Genomic DNA, 8,302 nt, shown 5'->3' with positions numbered 1-8,302 from the left:
AGAGTAAGTTCTCTCCTTCGGACAGCAGTGCAGACTTAGACTGAGATCCACTTCAGTGGATTTCCTAGACTGTACTGTTGTTAATGGCAATGAGTTCCAGTGCCTGTCCTGATCTTGGCAGCCTGAAAAACAGCCCTATTGAAGTCAAAATCATTCCATTCTCAAAGACATGAAAGCTTAGAAATAGAACTCATAGGAAATATACAAGATTGAATCTTTGGATGGTGACTTCATGTTGCCTTTTTCTTTATACTATTCTCTATTTTTAAAATTGGTATCCTGGCTATTTATTTTTTCTGGAAAGGTGAAAATAATACCTTAGTTTTTTGCATAAATAAGAAACAATGGAATGTGGGAGGAAGGGCACCCGGCTAGCTCAGTCGGTAGAGCATGGGACTCTTAATCCCAGGGTCGTGGGTTCGAGCCCCACGTTGGGCGCCAGTTGAGGGACGAAACGGGGTCCCTGTTATGGGACGAGCGGGGTCCCTGTTGCGGGACGAGCGGGGTCCCGTTGTGGGACGAGTGGGGTCCCTGTTGCGGGACGAGTGGGGTCCCGTTGTGGGACGAGCGGGGTCCCTGTTGTGGGACGAGTGGGGTCCCGTTGTGGGACGAGAGGGGTCCCTGGCGTGGGGAAGAAAGCCTCGTACGGCCGCTGAGGCTTCCCTCGGGGGCTCCGAAGGCATGGAGGGCGCACGACCCAGGAAGGAGTCGCGGAGACAAGCTGATGGCACAAGTCTGGTTTATTGCGGAAGGGGACACAGCTTTATAGGGTTAGGGACTGCGTGGAGGGATTTGATAGGTGCGGGCAGGTACGCTTCCTGATAGGTGATTGTAAGCGGTTGCTAGGCAGAGGGCTGGCTGAGAGGTTTGGAATAGGGGAGGGGAAAGGGGGAGTGAGAGCTGGCCGGATGTTGGGCTAGGCGGGAGATAGAAAGGGGGAGGGCAGCGCCGGCCAGCCACTAGCAGCAAAGGGCTAGTCAGGTGTAGTCACCTTATCTAGGCCCAGTGGGCAGAGGCGGTATCACTTCTTGCCGCACTGTTTGCTACTGTGGCAAGCCGGGTGCCCTTCCTCCCACAATGGAATATCAACATGTATATTTTGCAAAAAAATAATTTCTACCAACATCTAAGGGAAAGGAGCTAAAAAATTTCACCACAGAAATACTTGAAATGTAAACTGATGAAATTTAGCTAATTTTCAAGTCATAACTTTGATAAGGTAGGTTTAGGCATTGTTCATATATGTTAGGATACCTCAAAATTGTGTGAAAAAACTTTTATTTGCTTTTCTCCTTAATGTTACCTAAGATTTCGTGTTTGACTGCCTCCTCTATACTCTGCTATTTAGTGGAAATTCTTCACTGACCAGTCTATATGATCAAAATCTGTCACCTCTAAATAACTTAAGTTTTTCCCTAATTTCAAATGTCAGGGAAAATGTTCGTTTTTCTTTTTTAAAAAAATGCCATCAGTTCCCTGAAATCCTTTGGGTGTGTCGTGAGAGGAAAGGAAATTTTATTACAAGATGACCCAGAAAACTCAGATGTTAATGAACCTCCTACCCTGGTCTACAGTATGCTTGAGAAAAGATAAGGAACAATCACTTCCTCCCTCCACACTCATCCTCCACACAGAGCCAGCTTTAAATGTTTTGGAAAAATCAGTGACAAAACAAGCAGTTGTAAGAAATATACATTTACATACATAATCCTCAATCTTAGAAATCCCAAATCTTTTGATTTCTTGCATGATGATTAAAAGGTTGGAGAGTTTGGGAGACCTTGTCTTAATGCGATATGCGTCTTCTAGACCTACAGATCCTGACCTCTGGCCTATCCTCAGCTGTGTGAGTACCCTGCTCCAACTCTTTGAATTTTAAGATTCTACAGAGACTCCTGCAAGCTTCATTCAAAAGAAAAGAAAAATCTTTCTACTTTGCCACTGTTTAACCATCTGTCCATCCATCTGTCCAAAGCGAGCTTTCTTTGTGCAGCTTCTCTTCCCCCTCCCCCTTGTGTTCCTCTTCCTTTTCATCAGCAACATCACCATATATTGAATACCTACAACATAGGTATTCACTCTTTCCATTTTCCATGTTGTCATCTTAAATGCTCTTATTCAGCCCTCCTTCCCCAGGAGTACTGCCTTTGGTTTCTGTGTACTCAGGAGACTTTCTCTTCCTCCTAAATTACAGATACCCTCCAGAGTAAAAGAAAATGACAGAGATTGTTGCTTAGTAGAAAGAGCATGGGCTCTGCATCAGAGAGTCTTATACTTAGGTTCATCTTTTGGCACCTACATTTTCTAGGCAGGTGACCTTGGATCAGTTGCTTACCCTCTCTCAACCTCAATGTCCTCATCTATGATATGAGAGTAGTAATATCTATTTCACAAGACTGAGGAACTCAATGAAATATGACATGTAAATTGTCTTGTACAGTACTTAGAACATGGAAAGCATTCAATAAATGGCAGTGACTTAGATGCCCACAAGATAGCTTCTACCTCATTTGACATGGAAATGTCCAGAATGGTCTGCTGACATTTTCAAGACCTCATATATGTACATGTATTTTATGGAGGGGCAACTCAATAAATATTTGTTTCCATAATGAATAAATAACTGAAGTACAGTCTAGACAGTGAGAGTTTCTCTTCATTTGTATAAACTTTATCTAAGAAAGCCCTCCTTTTCTCCCTGTTTTGGTACATATTATCATCATCATCCTTTTGTTTGATCTTCCCTGAATTTTCTTAAATTGAGACACTTGAATAAATTCAGATTAGCCATAACTAAATCATGGTTTTCCTTCCTCTCTCCATTTCCTTCCTTTCCATCTTCTTGTAATTTAAACTTTCCACATCCTAGAGTGAGAAATGTGAGTTCCCAATTTTTCCACATCTTCAATAAGCAGGCTGGAAAATGTTTTAATGGACTGCTTGAACCAAAGAATTTTAATGGTTTCCCCACTTCCTCCTAAAGATTTTCATATTTAGCTCTTCTCTCCTACCCATGTCCTCAGCATCCTGGCTCCACCCAAGAGCTGTAATGAATTGAGCCTGTAGTAGCTGCAGGAGCTACTGTAAGAGCTGAGACTTTAAATGATAGCAATGCTATTTTGCTGCCAAAATTAATTTTATATCATTCTTTTCACACAGTTCTTTCTCATTTTTCTTAATTTGGTTGTTTTACAATCAGAGGTCCTCAAATATTTCTTTGTATCCTTAGTGGTGCCCAGACATGACAGGCATCAACAGATAATCCTTAACTTGCCTGGAAATTCTTTCTATTCCAATATTCACCCAGCTGTAAATATGTTTTTCCCATTTATAAATCCTACTTGAAGGTTTTTCTAGAAAAGTTGTACTCTGGGCATGTTATGATGCTGAATTTTTGGCAAAGCGTTTAGGCTTTGTATTTGTTGTGTCAGAGGTATGACTTAGGAGTTTTCCTTTATCTGTGCGAGAAAGTTGACCTTTTGTGCTAATTCCACTTCCTGGTGAGTCAGCCTTCTTTCTTTTGGGCTTCTCTCCTTGCTCAGTGCCAGCAAGTTCTCACAGTTCACTAATTCAGCACTTAACCTCTCCCTACACCACTTACCCAGTGACTACTTTGTGCAGCCAGTTATTTTTCAAAATTTAGTTTCCACATATGAAAAAATGAATATAATAAAGAATTTATCATCCTATTAGGGACTATTAAATGAAAAATGCAAATGATGTTTCATAGCAATTATAATCTTCTCCAGGAAAAGAAGGAATGGTGAAATGATGATTATTTATCACAAAAATTCAACTTGAGAGCCCCTACAAATGGATAGCAATTTTCCCTTTATCTTCCTTCCATGATTTTGGCCTGAAATTATCCAGGATCCATTTTTCTTTGTGTATTTCCAGTTCAAAAAATAGAAAGGAAAGAAGTAGAAGTAAATTTTCTGAATACATTTCAAAGCTTCCTTGGTCAGTTTAATGTGGAGAAAGAGAAGCTGTAACAGCTATTGATTTATTTATTCAGAAGTGCAGGAGCCCTGTTTCTGTGTGGAAAAGAACTATCCTTCTGGGAAATCCCTCACTTGGTAGAGGTCAGCAGTCCAAAGAACAGATCACACGTATGTCTCCATAACTTACAGAAGAAGGAAGCACCAAGTATATATAACATCTTTGTTTATTGATTCAATGAACTAAGCTTGTTTATAAATAGTAATTGGGATTGGTCTCTCTACAGTCATAAGACTATGATTCCAGCAGAAGCAGAGATTGCACATTCTCCTCAACTAAGACATATTTTTAAATAAGATCTGTCTTTGAATTAGGCTTCAGGATTTGACACTGATAATGCTTTTTACCTCCTTCTGGCCCTAGAATTAGCTAGTTTCTTTTCTTTTTTGTTTTTATGATGGAAAAATTTGCATATAAAACAAACATATGTCAGGCTTTTATAGGAACTTACATGTCTCCAATCTAAAAACCTTTTCCTTTTTAATAAGAAAAATGTAGACTAGAATTAATGAGCTTTATGAGGTCTAATTAATAGAAAGTGTTGTTTCAGTCACAACAGAAGAATGGCAGCATATAAATAATTACATAAGAACATTATTTTCATCTAGAATCCTCCATCGCTCAAAATGAGCCCCCCCCAAAGTGAACCCCCATTTTACTTTTAAAATGAAGATATTTCCAGCACTTAATAAGTTTTTAACTTGGTTGCAATTATTTGACCTCTGAATCATGATATTTATCCCATATACGTCTTCATACCTGTTCTAAGCTTAGCTTTGTGATTCAATTACATTAATGCACATACTTGCAAATTTTTACAGTTGCAAATACAATATTACCTTGAAAATATAAATGTTTAATACTTCAGGAAGATCATTTGGCTTCATAGGAAAAATACTGGTAATTATTAACCCCAAAGTTTGGGGGGTAGATTTTGTCCCCCATGAAGGCATGTTCAGGCCTCAACCTCCATTTCTGTAGGTGCAGACCCGTTTGTAAATAGGAACTTGGAAAATATTATTGGTTAAATTGTGCCCAAACAGAATGGTGGGCCTTAAGCCAATATGGCTGAAGTCCTTATAAGCAAAGGAAATTGGACACAGAAGAAGCCATGGGAAGCAGCCAGAAGTTTAAAGTCGACAGAACTGGGAAGAAAAAAGAGGTTGCCACCATGTACAAGCCAAGGATCTGAGATCACCAGCAGCCTGAGGTATGATTATATTTCTTCAGCAAGGTAATTATTATCCCCAAAGTTTAAATAAAACATTTACAGTACAATCCAAATAACCAGAACTGGAGCAAGTTTACTGGGTCTCAACACAACACCACCGATATAAAAGCTCAGACAGTTCTCTTGGGAAAGTTTCAAGTATTCTCTGAAAGGGCAGTACAGTTTCTGAAAGACCCACAGGAAGATCTGGGTGGTAACAATAGCACCATCTGCTCTGGAAAACTGACTCTGAAATGAATTATACTCAGGACGAGGAGATCAAGAGTTCTGTATTTGTGGGTAGCCCAAGATGTTCACCGCAGCTGTTTGGGACAAATATATAGGGCTCCTGGAGCTTATATTTGTAGTTCATGATGGCAAGATGAACTCAATAGTTGACCTGAAGGAAATTAATATTTAATAACTGTGTGGTTTACTTTATAGTCTAGGAGAGAAAAAAAAAAGAAAATGAAATGTTCCTAATATTAGGGAGCTAAGAGAGTTAAAAAAAACTCCAGTGAGTCATTTCTTCAGTGTAATCAACATCATTATTCTAGTGTAATAATTATGTTAGAAACATCATCTTTAGATACAAGGAAAACTTCTGTTTGCATATAATAAAGATCACTGGTTAAAAAAAAAACCCTCTACAAAAAGGCCAGTCCATCCAGGTATGCATAAACATATATCATGTGTTTAACATAACATCATGTGTTTAACTCCCAGCTACATCCCTCACTAGCTGTGCTATCTTGGGCAAGTCTTTAGCCTCCCTATGCCTAAATTTCTTCATGGAAAAATAGGGATGATAATAGTACTGGCTTATTGGGTTGTTATGAAGATTAAATAAGCTAACACATGTAAAATGCCTTGCTTGGCTTATAGGAATTGCTATGTGATATTAGTTATTTTTATTCTCATTCAGTGGGTCTATACCAAGAACATGGGAAATATTCAAATAAAAACAAATTGTTTTTAAGCTGAAAAAGAATTCATTCAAAACCAATGTATCACTATTGAGTTAACACACGGTCAAAAAAGAAAATGAAAAAATGAAGTTAATAAAGAACTTATTAACAATTAGAACAGTATTCTGCATTTAGCTCCTAAATATAAATGCAAAATATTTTAAAATATTGTATAAGGCCCATATTTGTGAGCTTAAAAATCCCTAGTATTGAATCTATATTTGCATAGAGATTTTATGCATAGATAGGAAGATTTAGAAGGATAATTGTGCTAATTTAAAAAATAATTTTCACAGCTTTCCTGAGAACTGCTTTTGGTAAAGTGAGCAAGAAGATAATGAGAAAGGACCAAACAGATGTTGGTTTCCTCCAATATCTGCCAAATTTTTGCAGCATTGTTATATAGATTTCCATTTGCTTCTTCACAGTTTAAAAGTGGGACATTTGGATCCAGAAGAGAGCAGAGATGATTAAAGGGTTGTAAAGTCAAGTTTAAGAGGAAGGGTTCACAGAAATGATCTTGGTTGGCCAAGAGAGAAGACTGTGGGTTACTTAATTATAGTCTCAGTGCATATATAAGCCATATAAAGGGATTAGAGAACAGATGTTGGTTCCCAATGAAAATTGAATAGGACAGAAGGAGAAAATCTTAGCTCTGACTTGAGAAAAATATTTTGGTCTGTAAAGAGCTATTGAGGGAAGTGGATGTGGCTCAAGTGATAGGGTTTCTGCCTACCATAAGGGAGGACACAGTTTCAATCCCTGGGGCCTCCTGGTGAAAAAGAAGAGAAAGCATGCCTGAGCAGTGAGCCAGTGCCTGCATGGTGAGCTGAGTGCCCATGTGGCAAGAGTGCCTGCACAGTGAGCCAGTGCCCACGCAAGTGAGTCATGCAGCAAGATGATGATGCAACAAAAGAGAGACAAAGGGGAAAGTCAAGGAGAAATGCAGCAGAAACCAGAAATGGAGGTGGCGCAGCTAACCGGAAAACTCTCTCCACATCAGAGGTCCCCAGGATCAAATCCCGGTGAATCCTAGAGATAAAAAAAATGAGAAGAGAAGACCAAGCAGAGAAATAGATAAAGAAGATCACAGAGTGAATGGATATAGACAGCAAAAATAGCAGGGCAGGAGGAGGGGGAGGGGAAGGGGAGAGAAATAAAATACATAAATACATCTTTTAAAAAAAGAGCTATTGACCAGCTAAACCTTTGTTCAGTCAACCAATATTTATTCAATTCCTCTTCTATCATAGCTACTATATTAAGGACTGAGGATTAATTTACTTATAGATATAAATATTGTATAGTGAGTGGGATTTTCCCTTTACCCCATATTGGACTTGCTGACCTATACACACTAGAGCATGGGAAAAGAGAGATGGGTGGGGGGCACAGAGGAGTCTCTGCATTTCCCCTGTATTGCACAATGATGAATAACTTTATTAAGCACACCTCAGAAGGTAGTAGGTAGGAGTCCTCTTGTTGGTACCCAACCCAAAAGGGCTGCCCTAGAGGGAAAGGGAACCAGCAGGAAAATGTAGTGGGATGGAGCAGCAGGGCTTGAGCTGAGAGAGGACTTGGGAGAGAGAGTTGCAGAATAGATCTTCTTCCTCAGGGAAATTTGCAGTGGACTGGTTTCCCTTGCAGGTCCAACCTACCTCCCTGTACAGTTTGCAGCTTTATGTAGATCCCTAAAAAGATTGTGTTCTTAAAGCTAATCCATCCCTGTGGGTGTGGGACCCTTTAAATGGACTGGATTCAGTTAGGGGGATGTCTATTGGGTTACTTCAGTGAGGCGTGACCCAGGATGGGTCATGATCCTCTTGCTAGAGTCCTTTATAAACAGAGGACTGAAAGCAGATACACACAGAGAAAAAGCCACAGAGAATGGAGAGAAGGAATCCAGGAGCCCAGTGAGGAAGACAGGAGAAAGGAAGCCACAGATTCAGCAGCCAAGAGCCGAAGCAACGAAATGCAGAAGAGAAGCAGGTGCCTCCATGTACCTTGCTGTCTGAGAGAGGAGCCCAGGATTGCCAGCAGCCAATTTTCAGTAAGACAGCATCTCTGATGATGCCTTGATTTGGACATTTTCACAGCCTCAGAACTGTAAGTTTTTAACCTAATA

The 8,302-nt window shown here is 39.7% G+C and overlaps 1 non-coding gene across 1 annotated transcript; it reads left to right on the top strand.

Moving 5' to 3' along the window:
- Nucleotides 1-365: 365 nt before the first annotated feature.
- Nucleotides 366-438, top strand: TRNAK-CUU (transfer RNA lysine (anticodon CUU)). The gene has a single exon. It is a non-coding gene; the product is annotated as a tRNA-Lys (tRNA).
- Nucleotides 439-8,302: the final 7,864 nt, after the last annotated feature.

Source organism: Dasypus novemcinctus, chromosome 5, assembly GCF_030445035.2.
Source record: "Dasypus novemcinctus isolate mDasNov1 chromosome 5, mDasNov1.1.hap2, whole genome shotgun sequence".
Classification (NCBI taxonomy): Eukaryota; Metazoa; Chordata; class Mammalia; order Cingulata; family Dasypodidae; genus Dasypus; species Dasypus novemcinctus.
Note: the sequence above shows the minus strand (reverse complement) of the source record. Positions and strands in the feature narration are given on the sequence as shown.